The 18,594-nt window shown below is 45.9% G+C and overlaps 1 long non-coding RNA gene across 1 annotated transcript in view; it reads left to right on the top strand.

The window, feature by feature from the left end:
- The window catches only part of LOC144104777 (uncharacterized), an 85,182-nt gene extending 67,289 nt beyond the window's left edge, over window positions 1–17,893 (top strand). Inside the window, exons 3-5 of the long non-coding RNA XR_013308631.1 lie at window positions 13,217–13,314; window positions 15,650–15,789; window positions 17,841–17,893. This is a non-coding gene — a long non-coding RNA (uncharacterized LOC144104777). The remainder of the gene's footprint in view (window positions 1–13,216; window positions 13,315–15,649; window positions 15,790–17,840) is intronic.
- Window positions 17,894–18,594: the final 701 nt, after the last annotated feature.

The raw sequence follows: 18,594 nt of genomic DNA, 5'->3' as shown, positions 1-18,594 counted from the left end.
AGGGCAGACTCCCACTGTTCCTCGGATTGATGTTTGTCTAGTTCGGGGGGCTTGCTACATGAGCAGCCCCATGTTACATGGTATGTTGTTGGAATTCCGCCACACCAGGGGCAGATTCCGTCGTATCTATCGGGAAACATGATATGGTATTTGTGTAGGTTTGGGAAGGTGTTCGTCTGTAGTTGTCGCCAGCCCCTCGCCTCTGCCGCCGTTAGCTTCGAGTGTGGTGGGGGATAGACTTGCCTTTGCGTTCGGAGAAGGAGGAGGCGTTCGCCGTACATAGAGGGAAGAGGGGTGACGTCGGGGAGGTTAGTCGCTCGGTTGGTGTATCTCGAGCTAGACTGTCCGCGGCCTCGTTTCCCTCGAGCCCCTCGTGCCCAGGAGCCCAAGTGATTTGGTGCTTGCATGTGGAATTTTTAACATGTGGGGTAGTCAGAATGGGAGCGAGGGAGTGTGGAAGTCTGCCAGTGAGGAAGAGCCGACACGCCGACTGGGAGTCTGTAACAATTTTTAGTCCGTTTCGCGTGGTATCGCCGTGCTGGATGGCGAGACCGATTGCGGCCGTTTCTGCTACTGTGGGAGAGCAGTTGCGTAGAGAGGCGCTGGCGATTTCCTTGAATTTGGTGTCCAAAACTACCGCCACCGCGTTCGTGGAATTGGGGTACATGGCTGCGTCGATGTATACAGCATTTCGTGCCTGTCGGTGTGTGCGGCGCAGGTAGTCCACTCGCGCCTTTCGTCGTCCCTTTTGTGAGTCCGAGTGAAAACTGGCGGTATTCCAATTGCGGAGACATTTTGTTATAGGAAGTCTCCCTGACTGCCGCGCTTTGGGGCATCCTACTGTGCAATTTTAACAATTTCTCTAACACATTTTAGTCAATGAAAACCTAAAAACCTAAAGAAAACGTCATCAAGACACCTCTTAGGTTTATATTCCTCGCAGCTTATTTATATGCAAGCAAACAACATTTTTTCCAACATCAATAAACAAATGCAAAAGAAAAAGGTTTGAATTTTTCTGGGCTCTCTTGTACAGATAACAGCAGTAACACATACCAGGTGTTACAGAGAAGACTAAGTCATCATCAAAATTAACCTTTCTCGGATTAGCTCAGCTAACAAAGCGAAAGTCATCGGCGTTCATTGTGTTCATTGGTGTTGGCGTTGACAACTTTCTTGGTGATTTTGTGGAAAGGAAGGGCGCATATAACTGGCCACTTGTGTAAGTGGGCGCCTCAATAGCGCTTTGAGGTACGTTATGGTGGTGAGAGAAAGATGTGGGCTGCATGCATTAGCGCTGACAACGTTGTGGCAGACACGCGGCACTGCAGCAATAGGCCGCAGCCTGACCAACCTCACGCGATCAGCCATTATTTCAAATGCCACCTGCCAGGGTGGCAGGTTGGGCGCACTGCTCATCCAGTGTGCGGAACGCACTCAACGCTACAGACGCTAAGCCGCGTCTGCTTGCACGATACATCACAGCTCTCGCTCTCTAACAAGGTTCAGCAGTAGTTGAGCAACAGCTAATATTTTTTTATCCAGCTGGTACTCGGCTAGATAACGTGGTCAGGCAGCAGCCGCTGCACGGCTGTGGAGCCCCTGCGCAGAGACGGCGAAGACTAGGCTTGGCGGCGCGGCGAAGTCACTTGCTGGGTTGCTATGGCAGCGGCTAAGCAAGGACGTTCAAGATCAAACGTGAGGTGACGGCGAAATCGCTCCGACGAAAGCAGGAAAAGCTTTCGCTTTTAAAATATGGATTTTGCGGCATAGTATACCAGTGCCCGCAAACTGCAGCTAACCGGTAGTTACCCAGTAGTTAACAGGCAGTAAACCGGGAGGAAGCTGGTTTACTAATTCTGATATTAACTTCTAACTATTAGTTAGGTGCCTAGTTGCAGTTAGAGGTAGGTTACTAATATCCGTATCAGTTTTTAGAATTTCGAAAACGCGATTACCCTCATCGCAGTGGCTCGACAAAATTTGGCTACATCATGCGATGGCTCAGTGGTTAAGGTGCTCATCTGCTGAGCCGGAGTACCCGGGTTGGCACTCAACCGCAGCGGCTGCGCTTCTATGGAGGCGAAACGCTAAAGGCACCCATGCGCTGTGCAATATCACTGCACTTTGAAGATCCCTAGTTGGTCGAAATTATTCTGGAGCCCTCCACAACGGCACCTATTTGTTCCTTTCTTCTTTAACTCCCTCCTTCATCTCTTTCCTTACGGTGCAATTCGGGTGCCCGCCGAGATAGGCGGGACAGTTACTGTGTCATTTCCTCTCCTCAAAAGCCAATTTTCAAGAACCAGTTAGCGCCAAAATACATGCGCTTTCGAAAGCATGCAAGCAAAGAAACCTTTCCAGTGCGCGTAACTAGTCGAAACAGCCAAATTTTGTCGATCCATATGGCCAAAGGTAACCATGTTTTGGAAATTCTAAAAACTTATATGGCTATTACTAACTACCGGCTACAAATCTAAAATTACGACTAAGCGCCTAACTGCAATTGTTAAAAGTTAATTATTAAAATCTAGTTAACCAGCTGAATGGTTAAAACGATTCACCGGAAACAATTCACACTGGTAATACTGTGCCGTAAAAGCCATATTTTAAAGCCAAAACGCATATTTTTGAAACGTCTTCCAGGTAACACCTGGTATTCAGAGTCGCTCAGCTAATGCTAAGGAAAGCTTGAAGAAACAAATGCGCGCGCTGCAAATATTCTGCACTTGCAAGGTTTAGGTTGTCATCTGTTCTATCCAAACATATTGTTGTGCGCTTATTTTTATTCCTCGAGATGGGAAAGCGAACCAGCAGCAGGTTTTTTTTTATGTGTCAAATCTTGCCGCTTCACTCCTCTGTCAGTTGGTATGCTATACCGTTTTACATCGCCCACGAGCGATTCCTCTTTAATTCGCTCGCCTTGCATGCTTTGCATCATGTCTACTTGTGAATGACAACGTATCCGGTAACACTGGCATGCGTACATTAGTAAATAAAGTCCTCACTTGGTCTACATTTATGTTGAAAATGTTGAGCTAAAGTTATGAATAACAAGAGAGATAGCGCTACTTGTTAATTACGTACTTCAGAAATATTATGTCCAGCAGAAGGCGCCTGCTGTATTTCTGAATTATTCGGACCTTTGCATGTTATCTCTTTAAGCTTCGCTGAATTATCTGCAGTGCCTTGCATATCCTTTGGAATAATAATACATTTGCTCCGACGTCTCCCTGTACTGCTTTTTTCTGGCCAAATGTTGTAATTTTACCTAATAAAATATGAGAGCACTACGTAAACCGCAATTAGCACCATGTAAGCAAGGACCTTAAGCTGTTTGCATGCTATAAACATGAACGACCGGTCGTTGTGTACATTTTTTATGGTCGTTGTTTTATGAGGGTTTAACGCCCCAAACCGACTCAGGCTATGAGAGACGCCGTAGTGAAGGGCTTGGGAAATTTCGACCACCTGGGGTTCTTTAACATGCATCGACAACGCATAGTACACGGGGCTCTCGAATTTCACCTGCATCAATATTCGACCGCCGAGGCCGGAATCGAACCCGCATCTTTCGGGCCAGCAGCCGAGCGCCATAACCACTCAGCCACCGCGGCGGCGTGTCACGTGTCGCATGTGCAATGTTGAATGCTAACTGTGATGGGCGGCAATTCTATGTAGTAGTAGTAGCGGTGATTTTATCCAAATAATAAAAAGAAAAGAAGGGAAAGATTTTTCCTGCTGCGAGCACCTGAGCTGGGGCAGCGCAAATAAAGGGATATCAGGCAGATTAGAGAAATGAAATAACTATAGCCGAAAAACTATAGGAGGGAGAGTGGTCAGGAACTATGTACAAGTATTACCTTTACAAATTCGCAGTTATATGTCAGAAAAAAAACGAAGAAATTTTGAGGACACTGAAGACTGCTTGTGAAATCATGGAATGCGAAAGAATTAATGTTTAATCGTGGCCCTCGTGGATAGCTCCAAACGAAGACGCGTCCTTTGTTTGTTCTTGTTTCCAGATCATTACCCGCCGCGGTGGCTCAGTGGTTAGGGCGCTCGACTACTGAGCCGGAGTTCCCGGGTTCGAACCCGACCGCGGTGGCTGCGTATTTATGGAGGAAAAACGCTAAGGCGCCTGTGTGCTGTGCGATGTCAGCGCACGTTAAAGATCCCCAGGTGGTCGAAATTATTCCGGAGCCCTCCACTACGGCACCTCTTTCTTCCTTTCTTCTTTCACTCCCCCCTTTATCTCTTCCCTTACGGCGCGGTTCAGGTGTCCGCCGATATGCGAGACAGATACTGCGCCATTTCCTTTCCCCAAAACACCAAAGCGTGCTTGTGGCCTCGAGCGCGTTTGGTTCGCAACCTAGTGGTTGTGTCGAATTCTGCCTAAGCCTCTTATCTTCTTTAATCGAAACGATGACCCCACACTGAATTTCCGTGACAATCCTTCCACACAAACCAAATCCACAGTGATTGCACACGCATGTAAGCTCTACGCTTGTCATGCTGTCGGAATTTAAAAAAAGTTACCAACAAGCTCTACAGACCGCCCTGAATTGTGTAATCAGGACATGCAAACAAACACAAAACGTAACATGGACCGAGGTGCTTAAAGAAATGGCTTGGGAAGGTTGTTACTTACCGTTTTGGCAATGACTCTCTCGACCAGGTGGTACATCAAAACTTCAGCAGAAGAAAGTCAATGGACGCAGGGAACTGGCTAACCAGATGCAGCTGATGACAGACAGTAGCGAGACAGCCAGGTCCTGAGGAGCTGAAAGGATGCGGGAGACGAGGGAAAGGTGTATGGGGGGCAATGGCGGTTACATGGAACTGGATAAGGGAAAATCTTCCTTCATTGGCACCGCCGAAGATGCAAGGGATCTAAATCTAGCTCAGAACGATCTCCCATGGCTCCGGACCCTGGTTTTAAAGACCTAGGAACCCGGCCCACCTCTTGCATCGCCCAATCAACAGCAGACTAACCCATCATTGGTTTACAAACTTCATGGCACGCCCTCCAATTTCGGCAAGGTTAAAACCCTCTCCCTGAAATACACAGCACATCTAAATTGCTATAAGAAAATGTAATTCCGGGAATGAACCCTCGAAATGCTTGGGCCAACAGGTTTACGTGCCACGCCCCATTCTTCCACAGTATTACTCAAACTCTCTCCCTTAAAAAGTAAAAAGAGAAACATATGAAAATACATCAAAACATTTCCATGCGGCTCCCAGCTTTACGCCAATTAGCGATATTCAACCGATCGCTACCGCTGCGAGTAGTAGACTACTCGTCTTCGGGACGACTGTTGACAGGCGTCCCCGCAAAATCTGGAAAGAGGCGCCAGCCTGTCGTTGCTGCCTCTGAACACGCTTCAGCGTTTCGTTAAGCAGGCCCGCTTCTCGGGACCCGTTGGTATGCCCCATCCTCTGACTTCGACGCCGTCGCGGCTTAGACGCGGCGTCTGCTTGCCGGGTCCGCGCTGACCATGCGCTATGCTACGCTATCACTGCGGTGGTTTCCTTAGACGGGCGAAGGGGGGCGGGCGGTTTCGGGAAAACGTCTTGGCTCCTTTCCTCTGGCTCGGTCTTTGCGTTCGCCGGTCTACGACCGCTTGCCTCGCCATGCACGCTTCCTGCTGACGGGGATTAACAGGGAAATCGCCGCATGTCGGCGCCGGGCTGTCGACAAACCCTCGGATGGTTCGAACCTCGGCTTTTTAAGCCCTCGTGTTGAAGACATCCGGGTTAGTGGCTGCAAACCATGGATGTAAGAAGCGGGAAGTGTCCCCAGAGAGCGATTAACATTCTTCCCTGTCTGTTGGATGTGCCACCCCTATCGAAAAATCTTATATGGATGCATATGTGTCTCGTATGAATTTATATGTGTCTAGTTTGTAGTCATACGAGATGATATGTGTCTAGTATGTGGTCATACGAGTTGATATGTGTCCAATATGTGTTTCGGATGGGCTGATATGTGTCCCTATTATCCCTCGTATGGGTTTATATCTGTCCTTCGTATCCCTCGTATGGGCTGATATGTGTCCTTCGTATGCCTCGTATGGGCATATGTGTCCTTCGTATCCCTCGTATGGGCATATGTGTCCCTCGTATGCCTCTATGGGCTGATACGTGTCTATCGTATCAGTTGTTTGAGCCGAAATATGGATTTCGTATCACCCGAAAGGGCCGATGTGTCTTTCGTATCACTCATTTGAGGCAAATGCAGCTCTCGTATCACTCATATGGGTGAACTGCGTGTCTCAGTGAGCTGATATTGTCACGAACCCGAAGACGACAAAGTTGGCAGTGGCGTGCACGGAGCGCTCGCGCTAGGCCCACCGCCATTAAATCATTCCATCGCCATCTGTTATGTAGTACTGTCTTCACCTGCTTGCCGTCGCGTAACATTTGGAGTGAGGTGCGGAGTTCATCCCCATCCTAGTCCTGGAGCTTCGGTGTCCTGCGTGTGCCGTGGTCGTCGGTCGTGTGTTCCTGCCCGCACCGCCCGGTTGTGCCCCAGCCCGCCAGACCAGAACCGACCATGTCGTTCACCCCAGCCCCGCCCCCTGCCCCGGCCAGAAGACACGACAACTTGACGACGCCGCCGCTACTCGAACCTATGACCCCACCGACCCTAGAAGTCGCCAACATATTTGAACACAGCCCCTGCCCATGCCGTTCGGTGTGTTCATGGGCCTCGGCCGTCGGCTCAAGGTGACCTAGCTAGCTACGGCCCGGAAGCTTCTTGGACCAGCGCTCATCTGATCATCATCTGTTCATCTCTTTCATCGTGACGGCAAACCCTGCATCTTCTTCTCTTCTGTGTTCATCCGTCCTGCCATGCTAATCGTCCACTGCGTATCGTCTTCACTGCCGGTCTTTCAGTTCGCGCGATCGGGACGATCGCTCGGCAGCCCCGGGTAGTGTCACGGACTCGAAGACGACAAAGTGGGCAGTGGCGCGGCACGGAGCTCTCGCGCTAGGCCCACTGCCAATAAATCATTCCATCGCCATCTGTTATGTAGTACTCTTCACCATGCTTGCCGTCACGTAACAATATATGTCTTTTATAAGGCTCGACGTATGAAATTAAATGGATAACATTTCATCTTGTCTTTCACGCGGTGCACTTGAGCTCATAATTAAAGAACACAGGTGATCAAATTAGATCCCTCTAACGTGGTGGGATGTTAAATCCCAAGTATAGTACCATTTTACGCTGTATCAGCTTAGCACATGAATTGACAAGCATATGGCATTCCAATACTGTCCTGTTTCAAAGCTACATCTCAGCTGAAGTGCACACATTCAAAAAAAAGTTTATAACACCCTCAGGAAAAGTAAAATTAAGCCAAGGACACCATCTAAAACATAATAGATAATGAGGCCACAAAACATTGGTCCATGGGATTAATGACTCAAGTAGCTTCCAATATTAAGAAAGTGACTATACAGATGCAAAAATTTCCCATACATATATCCCAAGCTTGAGAGGTGTGTTGAATAATTTGCCTCCTTGTCTATAACATGCTAATTACTGAAAGTGAAAGATATTATTATAAACGAAGCTTCAGATGTCTTTTTTCACAGGTGTAATTCATTGTTTGATATCGTCCTCCACTTACACTGATGCCCTTGCATAATCGATGCATTATTCTTGTTTACATGCTCTCAGAGAAGAATGAGGCTGATGGCCCCAACTGGACACTAAAGATCTTCAAATGTTTCTTCAGCTACGGTATAGCCAGTAGCTACAAGGCACCAGGTCAGAACTATTGGTGAATGATGCAGAACATCCCGAAACTGCAGCTTATTCAACACGGCGGTATTGCCACCTAACTTGTCATGCCAAGCATTGTCACAATAAATGATGGATTTTTTTAGGACAAACTTTAAGAAAAAGTGCACGGTCCTTCAGCACCCTCAAGTTCAAGAATGCCCACAATAACCGTCTGCTTAATGTGACAATCATCACAAATAAATTCATGCACATGTGCCACGAGCTCAGATGCGAGATGCAGACAGTGGGCATCCACTGCACTCCTCGTCTTTCACACTCAACACAGCTGGATCTTGCATGTACCTACAGTTTGTACCCACCTTCTGACTGGAAGCATAACATACCCATTACCATAAATTGGACTCATTCGATGGTGGATAATGATAGGAAGAACACCTTCTGCCATCCAAAATTTGGTTTCAAAAAACTGTTATAACCGTACACTGATGTATACTAACATTTTCCTTGTGACTACTTCAATATCAGTGGTGCCATGTGCAAAATGAAAATATGAAAAGTGGGAACATTGTAACGTCTTTCCCTTTCACGAGGTGATAAATGTGTTACAGATCAGGAGGTAAAAATATACTGATCTCCCCTCGTATAAACAGAATCCACCAATACCATCTGTTTAATGAAACAAACCTACATAATACACAAAAACACTGCATATATACTATATCATGGAACAAGAGTAAGAGTTTTGTACACAGACCACACGAACAACACAGCAGCAAGTGACATACAATATTAGTTACATTTCTCCATATTTACTATACTCAAATACAACTTAAGAATGAAGTGGCAGATGCCTCTCAAAGGACCAGGCATTGTAATGAGCATGGAGGAGGAGGACACAACCAGCAGTGCATGAGATTTTTGATGATGACGATGAGATGTAAGCCCGTTAACAGGCCAATGTGATCCATTAAACGTCTGCGTATACAAGCCGAGCACATCGAGCACTGCCACAATGAGATTAGCAATAATGAGAATGACAGTGTCTCTAATGAGCTATTGTAGACGCCATGGTAGAGGGCTCCAGATTAACTTCAACTGCATATGCGTTGACAAAGCACAGCAAAGAGGCGTGTTTTCCACTTCACCTATATCAACATGTGGCTGCTCTCGCCTGGATTTGACTCAACTTCCTTGGGCATAGACCACAATGGAGTGAATAAATGTCCATCCAAACAACTGTGACGTGACAACTAAAGAACTGAATATGGACAGGTAATGACAAAAAGAAAAGTGGGCCATATATGCCCTCTTCACTGTGTGAACATGTCGCCCATCTGAAAACAAACATAAAAATAAAAAGACATGAAGTGTCACCTGCTGAAGAAATAAACAGCCGAAACACTAGTACACCTTCATTCACAGAAATGGAGCTACCTGTCACAAGGCAACGGGTGTGGTAGGCATGCAGCAACCGAATTATATAGTGTGCACCATCCTGATTGGCTCAGGTTGTCGTACCTTCCATGCAAACAACTTACGAAGGGAATTATAGAGAAGCATTTGCCACTTCATTCTTGAGTTGTATTCAACTATAGTTTACACAACACACAAATGAAAATACTGCTTCTCAAAGGAACACTAAGGACATGTCCACATAATTTCTGTTCTTAGTAAAAATATGTTGCATTGGCCCTTTCTAACCATTCTGTTATTCTGTTAACCATTCTATTTACTAGGGCCGCCTACCCGTGTGTGTTTTTTTTTCTTGCAGAAATGAAGGTTTTATTTGAGATATGTGAATAAAAGAATTCCAAAAAGTTCCTATAGTTCGACGAAAGCTATATATTCGAAAAAAAACAATTCGGTATACACTGCGAACTGCCTTCAAAGATCTTGCCTGACCGAATGCTTCGTCGGATCGAACATCTCTCAGGACACCTCGGACGTTTCAAACTTGTTTACCAATAGACATCGGCTGTGCGACCAATATCAGTTATACAATATGTGAGATATACCCACTCCAGCGGGCCGATCACGTATCTATAGGGCTGCTTACCCATGTGTTTTTTTTTCTTGCAGAAATGGAAGGTTTATTTGAGATATGTCAATAAAAGAATTCCAAAAAGTTGCTATAGTTCGACGAAAGCTATATATTCGGAAAAAAACAATCCGGTATACGCTGCGAACTGCCTTCAAAGATCTTGCCTGACCGAATGCTTCGTCGGATCGAACATCTCTCAGGACACCTCGGACGTTTCAAACTTGTTTCCCAATAGACATCGGCTTTGCGACCAATATCAGATATAAAATATGCGAGATATACCCACTCCAGTGGGCCGATCACGTACCTATAGGGCTGCCTACCCGAGTTCAGGTGGGGCTATACTCAAGAAGCACGGAACAGGGGGGTGGAAATGGGGAAGGTCGCCTCCCCCCCCACATTTTTCAGGGGGGATGTGCCCCCCAATCTCCATTTGCTCCTACTTGGATCAGATTTCTGAAAATTGAAACACATATTAGTTCTAGGACTCTAAATTCAAAGCACAGTGGGGCTGCATGAGCTCCTTGGCTTAGTAGCCAGTTGTAAAGCATTTGGTATATGAGTAACCTTAACCGGTCATGTCCCTACAGAATTCGGTCGACTATATATCGACCTGATCGTGTACATGATCATGATTAGCAGAATTTAAACAAACTATACACAGGCTTTTTTAATGGAATTGATCACTCCTCGTGCGTACAGCTTCCCACCTATAAGCTCCTCATTTCAATTAATTTTATATTGCCATAAATCTTTGCACCGTTTGTTCGTTCGCGCTCACAACCTCCGGCACGCGGCTTTATCATTTTGTTTTGGAATGCGAGGTGCGACCAGACTTATGCCGTTGATCATGGCCACGTGCAAATGATTCCACATTTTTCCAGATTCTTGCTGCTTTTGGTTCTTTATCTCGAAGGTTCCTTGCCAGCTTTAAATTCAGCACGACCAAGAACTGCATGGCATTCAGGTTGATGACCGCCGAGCACGCATAATTAAGCCTATTGCAGCCGCCGAGTAATTCAGTTCTTAGCGGGCGTGAGTCAGCCCCTTAAACAGTTAATTTTGGAAGCCTTTTTGTTGTCTTCCTGACAGCTGGAGTGTCGTCACCGCAACGTGATACTTTGCATCAAGCTTTGAACATTGAAATATATATATATATATATATATATATATATATATATATATATATATATATATATATATATATATACAATTTATTATGTAAATGAGCATTAAATAAATAAATAACAAAATAAGCTCGAAGTCCTGCCCTCCCACTAAAAAAAAAAGAGTTCCGGAGTCCCTGGCTATTATTAATTGTCTCGAGCATAGCCCAAACCTTCACCCGCTGCCATCACGACCCGGACGCGACAGCGGTGTGCCAGAGAACACTGCGAAACTATAATTATAGAGTTCCTCGATCACCTCGATCGAAGCACCTCGATCGAGGGCGCGGTTGTGCTACCCAGTTCCGTGTTCTAGCGCACACTAGCAGTTTATTTTTGAGAGCCTCTTCCTCCTCGTACCTTGCACACGTCTGATTTCTTAACATAAATTCTTTCAGTGCATCAATTTACCTATTCAGCAATCTATATTCCCCCTCTGCTGGTCCTAAGTCGCTGATTTCAGGTCAGTGGCAATATAGTACTTATGATATCAACCACGCACCGTGTCAGAAAATACTTTTTTGCAGCAATTACAGACTTTTCAAGCACTTGCTGCATTTGGGGGAGTTCTAAAAGAAGTGTTTATTTTATCGTAGATAACACAGAAGTTGCTGTTTACAGCGCAGAGAACAGGGAAGGGCCCAGCGTTATTTATGATCAAGAGCCGCGCAACAGGAGATTTTATATTTCGAAACCGAAACTGAAAATGTTCTAGCGTCGTCTGACGGCTAGGCCCAGACTTTATAGGTGCTTCCTGTTTGTTGTAAGCCACACAAAACTTTCTGCTTAAAGCACTAAGTAAAAAGCGCAAAGCACAATCAGGCACCGCGCGCCACTATAGCTTCCAGCTTTGAAACCGAAACCGAAAGCGATTTGTCACATAGCGACTACTTTGTTTAATGCAGTGGCGATCAAAAATCGCAGAACACTTCAAACATTTAGGTTACAGCGGTACCATAAAGCTCATACATGATAGAGCCCACAGAGTTACACTAAGCTACCCTATTCACACTCCATGGGCAGTCACAGGTGCAAGACCGATTTGAGGGGCTAGTTCGTTCTGCAGTTGGTTCTGCTTATGTTGGACCAACGCTCTGTGGCACAGCTTGACACGGAACTCATAACTATTTCCCCTTCAAAGTAGTATTTGTAACTTTTCAACTATAAGTATTTCATGGTGTGTAGAGCGCCGCGTCGTCTGCTACTACATGCGGTCAATCAGCAGTCAACTGGATGGCCGGATGCGCTGCACGAGGAGGCTGCGACATGGAGCGGTATAGAGATCACGGTCGGAGACGCAAGTTCTGCCGCAGGAAACAAACATACGAAATTGAACGAATAAAACGTATTTATTATTCTGGTTTGTAAAGAAGAGGTCATCATCATCATCGTATGCAGTGCCCTGTGCGGTGCGCGTCGCCAAGCCAATCCAAGTCTGCGGTCGTTTGCGTCCAACGTTTGCGTCGTCACTCGTGTCGGTGTGTGTGGTTGTTACAGTTATTAGATTGTGTGTTTTGCAGCCACATGTGACACTTCCACTATGGGTTCGTCAGCTGCGGCGAGCTATGCGTACGTGAAATACTTCGACCGACGGCGCAAAAGCTATCGTACACGTCTCTATGTCGTCCTTGTTTCCTTTGCGCTACACCTATCCATGATGCCTCACCGACTGGCGTTAGCGACCTGGCAAAAAAAAGGACGTCTACTGGCGTGGCGGAAAAGATGAGAAGGCATTCTATTCCGCCCAAGTAATGGAGATTGGAGGTGAGTTTTGCAGTTACTTCGCTACTTGGTCAGATTTCAGAAGTGCCAAACGTGTGATGCGTGTACAGTCAAGCCTAACGCTTTTAGCAAAGCTTCGTGGCGTTTTACATAAAGTCGATGCACATGCTTTTTTACTGTTGCGAGCACTTGCAGAACGCTTACGATACCACTGCCTCTGTGCTTGCGATCCGAGCACACAGCAGCCCAGCGCATCCTTCCCAAAGAAGGGAAAAACTGCGTGGTCGCGTTGTAGCAGGTCTCGACGTAAGCGTCCCTCTGAGCGAAATAATATATCGTGATTTTTTTCATGAATTCAAGTAATTGCATGAGGCAGCGGGAAATCGGCTGTGTTCAGATCTGCTAATTTTTCGCATCATATGATTTTTGGAAAGCAAGGAACGCGACACACTAACTGATCCGTTTCCGTAGCTTGCCCTGTGTTTGCTGTCGCTTTCATTATTTTATCTCTCATTTCTTGTGTTCCAGTAACAAAAGCGGAGCTTATCCAGAGGGTGTCCAAGAGAAAAATCACTGCAATGGACCTTGAAAAGTCTGAGCCAGCAACAACAGTTGCACAGATATATGTATGTACTGGGCGAAGTTTTACTGCGGATGCCTCTGCTACTGCCACTCGCACGCTTACGAGTCGCAATATGTACATTACATAGCAGCATACTTCAGAGCCAGGCAGGCGTCTCTGTTTGTGTGTGTCTAAAATATTTATGGTTGCGGGAAGCAGCCAGGCTCCCGTCAGCAACAGAGAGCTTTGTAGCAGATCTTTGAATTGTAGTATAGAGATATTGCTTAAATGCTACCATTGTAAAAGATTGCGTAGGACACTAGAGAACCGCATGTGGAATGGAGGCATCGTTCTGTTTTTTGTTCTCTCATATATTGTGTGCTTCATGTCAGGTCAAAGTTTCATTTTTCGTATTGCCTCTTCGAATTGTTGTCTAAAATATTTATTGTTTGGGGGAGCAGCCAGGCTGCCTTCAACAACAGAGAGCTTTGTATCGAGCCCACCGATACGGCGTTGCGGGACAGCGCACTTCTCTCATTGCAGCACGTTGTCTTAGCTTCGGCTTGCAACTCGGTGGCCTGTTTTCTCAGTGCCATGATACTGGTTAAAATTATGTATTGCTGGAAATTTATAAGCCCTGCTATTATTCGGTTATGCGGCACACCAAAGCGAATCGGGCCACGTGAGACACGGATAGGGCCTCTGATAATTATTATTCACGAGGGGTGATAATTATTATTCACGTGTCTATCGAAAACACCGGTGCTGCGCTGTGGGCTACAACTGCGGTGGGCTCTCTCCGGTCGGGGCGGCTCTTGTCGAGACACGATTAATTACTGGAAGGCACCGTTCCCCTCTTCCCGTCATCTGTTCATCGTCGGTCGCTTCTTGCAGGGAACCAGTCAAAGGGGGAAGGTCATTTGAATCGAGCCGAGCGTGGGAAGAACAGGCTCCTTCCCAGCTAGTCATCCTTTCATTTTGTGCAGTCGTCGGCCACCTGATGACGCTGTCGAAATTGCCGCTGCTGTTCCTGCGCCACCATGGTCATCCCTGTCGATGGGATCTGCACCTTAATCCTCTTCGGCTGGTGTGCATTTCGTTCATAATAGGCCCAACGCGGACGCCACCAAAAGCTCCCCATTTGACTTTCAAACAAAAGGGGTGCTGTCTACTCTTGTAAACGGAAGGGCAGCCACACAGAACAAGCAGGGATGGAGGACTAAAGCTAGTGGTCCAAGCGGAAGGGAAAAAAACCTCTGAGAGGGAATGGAAGGAGAGGAGCATGGAAAAGTAGCTAGTTTGCCATATATGTAACTCTAATATAATGTCTTTTGTTAAAGATTGTTTGCGGTTGTGTGTTCCGGGGACGGTGCCTCACAACAACCTTGGTAGAGGACATTTTCAGCCAGAGGGTGGTCGGGGCACTTTAAGTAGTGGCTGCCGGCTGGCGTGCATGTGTGCTCTGCCAAATTTGTTGTTCAAAATTTTTATTCTCTACGGAGGTCATTTTCATTTCACAGCTGAAGATGAAGCATAACCTTGCGTGTGCCGATTCGGTTGTTGCCATAAAGCTTGGTGCTCGGGTCTTCTGCCACAAGTGCTTAAAATACCTGAGAAATACCGTATGCATACTTCACCTTGCATTTGACTCATCAAAAAGAAAAATTTCCCAGTGTGGATCATCATGCCTGCACACACAGTGGGGGGCCGACATGCAAGGCCAGATTGTAATGCCTTTCATTCTAGTGCTAGCTCTGCAGTAAAAGCGATAGCATACAGACACGACGTGCAGCTAAATTTGTACAGTGCACGCACTTCAGAAAAATGTTCAACCAGCTGATATGCACGCTTGTCAAAATAATGCGTGCATTACTTGCTGGCAGCAATATTAACAGCTGGAGGGCGGCAGACTACAGTTGAGTGGAACATATCCTGATTGTTTTCTGCTTACAGCCCACAGGAATTAGTTCACAAATTGCAACTACCACAGCAGAGTCAGTATAGGCAGGGTCGATCATTGGCGCCCAAGTAATTAGTGTGTGGTTAACAAATATGCAATAATCTGAGACTACAGCATGTTGTTTGAGCAGTGCATCCGCAGTTTTTCCCTCCTCCTCATCATCAGCCTCACTACACCTACTGGGCAAAAGCATCACTCATGTCTTTCCAATTAACACTGTCCAATTAGCCCTCCTATGTGGTGTCAAATGCAAGTCTTTAGAGTGCGACTGCCCGTCACATATGCTTTTGAGGATATCTCGAAGCTTACATGCAGACTTCACGACTGCACACAACGCACTGAAAGACATATACTTGCGTTGTTGCCGCCGATGTATGCATCTGAGTGCAAGAGTCCGCGGCTGCCCTGAATAACTAACGTCCTTTCTTTCGCTCCCAAGGATCAGATTTCTACCGTACGCATGCGAGCAATGAGACGCAACAGCAAGCAAAGCAGCAGAGGGCACTCGCCTTCCGTGATCCATGGACGGCCTTGGCGCCATGATTGCCAGCAGGCTGGTTCTGGCGGCGACTAGTTCATGTGAGCATGATGCACCTTCCTGTCAGGAGTGAATTTTCTGGCAGCGAACAGGCTCTCCGAGCACGGCAATTTGAAAAAGCCCAATGATAATTTAAAGATTTAAAGATGTATAGACACCTTATTTTGGTGGCATGTTTTCTTCCCTATAATGATTCAGAAGACACTGCTATGAATGGATCATCATGTGGTGTTTGCCTGGGACCTATAAATAATTTATAATCGACTTTTTCTGCCATGCTGTCTCGGTTTCAACAGCCGAGTGAAGACTGTGACATCAGAGAGGTTATATGTAACGTGAAGCATGGAAAAAATGCGATATAATTGCTGCTTGATCGTTTTAATTCACTACAGTGTTGAAGCCAGCCTTCCTCAATAGTCGGAATGACAAATGTAGCAGCACCGATTATATTGCAGTTTTTCATGCCTCGCATGACCTATAAGTTCACTTTGACGTCATAGTCCCCATTCAGCTCTTGAAACTGAAACAGCGCGAGAAAGAAATTCGATTATAAATTATTTAGTAGTCATGGGAGAATCTTCATCATCAGCCTGATTACACCCAATGCAGGGTGAAGGCCTCTCCCATGTCTCTCCAATTACCCATGTCTTGCCAGCTGCGCCCACCTTATGCCTGCAAACTTCTCAATTTCATACGCCCACCTAACCTTCTGCCGCCCCCTGCTATGTTTTCTTTCTCTTGGAATCCCTTAGGGACCAACAGCTATCTCACCTTCGCATTACATTCCCCGCTCAAGCCAATTTCTTCCTCTTGATTTTGGCTAGGATGTCATTAACCCGCGTGTGTTCCCTCAACCACTCTTCCTGCTTCCGATCTCTTAAAGGAGTATAGACACCTAATTTTCGTGGCATGTTTTCTTTTCTTCAATGATGCAGAAGACACTACTAGGCATGAATCACCATGTGATGTTTGCCTACGACCACTAAATAATTTATAATTGTTTTTTTCTGGCATGCTGTTTCAGTTTTGGAACAGCCGAACAATGGCTCTGACGTCAAAGAGGGCTTTTCCTTCACGTGAGCCATGGAAAAATGTCCATAGAATCGCTGCTTCATTGTTATAATTTACTGCAGTGTTGAAATCAGCCTTCCTCAATTGCTGGAATGACAACAAATGTGCAAGCAGTGATTATATTGCTGTTTTTTTCATGTCTCGTGACGTGTAAGCACACATTGACGTCACTGTCCTTGTTTAAGTGTTGAAGCCGAAACTGGACGAAAAATAAATGCTATTATTAAGCGGTCGTAAGAGATTACTAGCTGCTACTCCATGTATAATAATGCCTTATGCATCATTACAAGCAAGAAAGCACGCACCCAAACGGTAGGTGTTATACTGCTTTAACGTTACGCCTATCATTTTTCTTTCCGTGGCTCACTGCGTTGTCCTCAGCTTAAGCTGAACCCTTTTTGTTAGCCTCCACGTTTCTGCCCCATAGGTGGGTACTGGTAAGATGCAGCTGTTGTACACATTTCTCTTGAGGGATATTGGTAAACTGCCATTCATGACCTGAGAGACCCTGCCATATGCGTTCCATCGCAATCTTATCCTCCTAGTTATTCCCTCATGATCCGGATCAGTTGTCACTATTCATACCTGCCTTAAATAAATGTATTCCTTTACATTTTCCCTTACCTCGATACCAATTGTGAACTGCTGTTCTCTTGCTAGACTTGAGAATAGGAGAATACCACAAGGTAATCCATGTATAATAATGCCTGATGCCTCATTAGAAAGCAAAAACACACACCCAAAAGATGGGTGTTTATACTCCTTTAAAGCTAGTTGGTGCATTACAGAATGTGAGTCACCAGTATTACCAGTAAAACCCTTTAACATCATATTTTGATCTGTTGATTGAAATCAAGTTTTTTTGTGTCCTAGTTAATGGTATTTCATTATTTCTTTGCTCCTTATTTGGAAAAATTATTTCTCGGGACTCTGACCAGACTCAAGAAGTGTATTGTGATAGTAAACAGAATATGTACATTAGTCTTTTGTAGCAAATATGAACACTTTTCATACTTTGCAGTCTTCCACTAGCATGGATCCTGCTGCACCACAGAACCCGGATATCTTGCCGAGGTCAGCACCCAGGTATGAAGGTGTCGCATATTTAGAATGTAAGACAAGTGGGCTTTGATGCCCCATCGGCCAGTGCTGATAAAGGAGCAAAACACAGACGGAAGACGAGGCTGACATAGTTCAGTTTGGTGCTCAGGAACGCTTGGCTACCGGGGTGCGCCGTGCTAACAAAGATTGTGGCCGTCCACACTTCTTGTTTGATTTGCGTCTTTACACTTGTAGAGGGGCTGGGTGCGCAGTGCTAACAAGAAGTGTCGACGGCCACAATCTTTGCTAGTACAGCGCACCTCGGTAGCCAAGCGTTTTCTGTGTGCCAAACTGAACTTTGTCAGCCTCGTCTTCCGCCTGTGTTTTGCTCCTTCTTCAGCACGGGGCGCTGGGGCATCAAAGCCCAATTGTCGATCTTACAAGAATGATTTTGTAAGCTTGAAATGCTTTTAGCTCTCATCCTTGATAAATGCAGGCAAACAATCTAGAAACCGGAAACATGGGGATGAGCATCACTGCACACCTCTCGGAAATGGGAAATTTTCTGTCCGAATAATATGAAGCCGAAAAAAAATGGCCTGCAGAGCAGCCCTAGGCACAATTTTAACCTGTGGCAGCTCGGAGCAATATTGCTTAGCGATGGCTTTGTGGTCGAAATGCAGTTTTTGTTTGTGTTCTAGTTGTTGACATTTCATTATTTTGCAGAATTATTC

The sequence above is a fragment of the Amblyomma americanum genome, chromosome 1, assembly GCF_052857255.1.
Source record: "Amblyomma americanum isolate KBUSLIRL-KWMA chromosome 1, ASM5285725v1, whole genome shotgun sequence".
NCBI classification, from domain to species: Eukaryota; Metazoa; Arthropoda; class Arachnida; order Ixodida; family Ixodidae; genus Amblyomma; species Amblyomma americanum.
This window is presented reverse-complemented; position numbering and strand designations above follow the sequence as displayed.